We start from the raw sequence: 3,551 nt of genomic DNA on the forward strand, positions 1-3,551 counted from the left end.
GTACTTCATCAACTTGTAGTAAATAGCTTTAATAAAATTTTGCCAAGACTTAAAAGCTAATCCAGTTGAGTCAGCCAACCTTAGAGCCTCATAGTTTGTGTTATACTTGTTGAGTACAAGTTTTGTACTCACTCTTGCCTAATCTACTCTTTTTCCTCTCGGGGATACTCTACTGCTGCTCAGTTCCTGCCGACGCGAGGGAGTTCACCCGGAGCTACCAGGAGTACGAGGACTTCTAGGCGTTCGTCTCCCAGTGGACATCCCTATGGCGCCCTGCTTCCGAGAGCTTCTCGTATATGTTTTTACGCTTCCACATACTCTGTATCAGACATTTTGTCATTAATGTAATAAATAACATTCATACTCGCTTTATTATATCTTTTACGTGATATGTGCCATGATATATTGTTCATTCTGTTGTATATACATGTGACTTGATCCTGGCACGTATATGATTGCTCGGTTTATGTCCTTTTATAAACCGGGTGTTACAAGGAGTCACTTTTGAGGAGGACTCGAGCTCGTCTCATATCTCCTCGGAAACCACTCTCGGCAGCCGAACCAGTCATTGCGTCATCATCAGCTTCTCAAGCTATGGCCCAGAAGACACTCCGTGAGTACTCCACCCCATTTGCTAGCCAGGTCCCTACCGGGCCCGAGGTTAACACTTGAGGGGAGAACTTTGAGATCAAGATGGGTCTCATTACGATGGTGCAGGCCAGCCCTTTCTGTGGCAAGGCCAATGAGGATGCCAGTGCTCATGTCCAGTAGTTCTTGGAGCTCTGCAGTACTTTTGTTATCAAGGGAGTATCTCAGGATGCTATCCGGCTCCGTTTGTTTCCGTTCTCTCTTTTGGGGAGAGCGAAGCAATGGTTCTATGCCAACAAGACCACTGTGGACACCTGGGACAAATGTGACAAGGCGTTCCTCGCGAAGTTCTTCCTGATGGGCAAAACCACTGATCTTCATGGAAAAATTTTGAGCTTTCAGCAGGCATCAAATGAGTCAATTCCTGATGCTTGGGAGAGACTTTAGGAGTACATCCATGCGCGTCCGCACCATGGGATGGACAATTGGCTCATTCTTCAGAACTTCTACAACAGGTTGACTCAGTCTTCCGTCATCATGTGGATGCCGCTGCGGGTGGAGCTTTCTTCTCGCTGGCCATTGACAGAGCTACATCATTAATCGAGAAGATGGTGTCCAACAAAGGTTGGAGTGATGATCGTCTCCAACCACGTCAGCGAGGCATGCACTCCGTCAAGGAGACCGACATGCTTGCTACGAAGATTGATCTCCTCCTCAAGAAATTTGAGGATATTTCCCAAAATAAGGCTCAAATGCAAACACTTCAAGCCTTAGAAACTCGCATGACATGAGAGGTCTGCGGAAATGTTGGACATTCGGGTGATAATTGCCCGGAAACCCAAGAAGAAGTCATGCACTTCAATGGCAACAACAATGGGTTTCGTCCACAAGGAGGTCAGGGGTGGAATCAACCATGGAGACCAACCATATTATCATGGAGGTAATGGAAACTCAAATTCTTTCAATCCTAACCAACCTACCTTGAGGGATCTTGTCTACGGCCAAGCAAAGATCAATGAGTCCCTTCAGAAGAAGTTGGCCGCTAATGACAAGTCCATGGAGACCATCCATGCGAAGATGGACGGATTCTCCACCGCCATCAAGAACCAACTGAGTTACAACAAGATGATTGAAACTCAATTGGCTCAGCTGGCCGCTGCTACTCCTGCTGCTAAACTAGGGAAGAATCCGAGGCAACTCGAGTCTACTCTAGAATGCCATGTGGAAAAGCCGCTTAGCAGAATGCCCTTCACCAGCTATGCGGAGAAGCTCCTGCGACCAAAAAGGAGCACGTGGGGCGAACTAGCAGCTACAATACGAGAGGATCCTGGAACCCCAGTGATCAGTTGCTCAATCTTTGATTGCTGATCATGCTCTGTGAGACCGTGGGGCCAGTGTCAACATTATGCCCAAGGTAACATTTGAGAAGCTCAGCTATCCGGCACTTTCCCCTACCACCATGTGTGTCTAGCTGGCAGACTCCACCGTGAGGTACCCCGAGGGAGTCATGGAGAACCTCTTGGTAAAAGCCAGGAATACCTTCATACTCGCTGACTTCGTGGTCCTTGACATGGAGGGAGATCTCGGGATTCCGCTCATACTGGGGCGACCATTTCTGAGAGATGCAAATGCCAGAATTGATGTTGGGGCAGGAAAAGTTAGCCTTCGTATCATGGGAAAAACTATGAAGTTCAAGTTTCAGAACAAGAGGGAATTGTTCCTGATCCATGAAGATAGCGAGAAGCAAGGGTTATGGGCTGAACCCGGTTGGGAAGATTGGGACATCCATCGCACTCTTTCCGAGCCTGCTTGGGAAGATTGGGAGATTCATGATCCCCCAACTGACCCAGCGGAAGATGACCAGAAAGTCCCTGATTTCATCACCAACACTATTTGGGAAGATCTAGAAATCGTCTATCCTACACCCGAGGATCCTACTCCTGCGCCATCTACGCCACCAAAGAAGACCAAGAAGGTGTGGCGCAAGAAGAAGAAGATGACATTGCCCGCTACTACTTCTCCAGGTACGGACGAAACGACCTCAACCTAATCAGGTATGGAGAAAGGTCTTGCTTTTTAGACCCTAACTAAAAGCTAGCTTGGGGGAGGTTCCCTCCCCTAAGTCAAATATACCCCTTTTATTTGCTTTGAATAAAATTTGATAAAAACCTCCAAAATAAAATAAATAATTACTGCTTATTTCCCTTTAACATGCGCGGTAAGAATGTTTTAACTTCTTATGGAAGTTGAAAGGATGAGTTTTGCTTTACTCTGCTTAGTCTGACATGTCTAGATTATGGTTATAAGAGTTCTCTTGAGTTTAAGTCTGTTGGCTAATTAAAACACCTTGCCATGGACCTGAAAATTCCATGGATTGCATATGCTCAATACAAGTCCAAGTTGTTGTGAGTATAGATATGGTGAATAAAGACATATGACCTTGTCCTAGCAATGCTTGAAATCTAGAGTTTTGTTTTCAAAAAGTTCAAAATGGCAAGTTCCTCAGTGATAAGCAAAGTCCTACCAGAGCCATATGTCACACATCATGAAAAAACCTTATACATATGATGCTTGTCATTCTGTTGAGTTTTGTCAAATTTTGTGACCCTAGTAAAAATCTTGTCATGCTTTCTCGATTATAAGCATGTACACGTTCCCATCCACTTGTGACATTCCTACACTGGGAATTAGCATCACCACCATCCACCAATAAATACTCCATATTTTGGCAAACTCTCTCTTAGAACATCCCTACAATAAAATATAGTGTTATATTATGGTTGTCCCGAAAAAAAAGAGAAAAGATGGCATGCCAAAGAAGCATGACCCAAAAAAAGAGAGAAAAAGAGAAAAGAGGGGTAACCATGTCATGAAAAAAGGGGGATGATAAAAGAGAGAGAACCAATGTTTAAAGGAGTACCACCATCCATTTATCCATCCATCCAACCACACACTTGCACCTT

The 3,551-nt window shown here is 45.0% G+C and overlaps 1 non-coding gene across 1 annotated transcript; it reads right to left on the reverse strand.

Moving 5' to 3' along the window:
• Window positions 1-961: 961 nt before the first annotated feature.
• On the reverse strand, window positions 962-1,067 carry LOC120643218. Its single transcript, XR_005662908.1, has one exon. It is a non-coding gene; the product is annotated as a small nucleolar RNA R71 (small nucleolar RNA).
• Window positions 1,068-3,551: the final 2,484 nt, after the last annotated feature.

The sequence above is a fragment of the Panicum virgatum genome, chromosome 7K (genome assembly GCF_016808335.1).
Source record: "Panicum virgatum strain AP13 chromosome 7K, P.virgatum_v5, whole genome shotgun sequence".
In the NCBI taxonomy this organism is placed as follows: Eukaryota; Viridiplantae; Streptophyta; class Magnoliopsida; order Poales; family Poaceae; genus Panicum; species Panicum virgatum.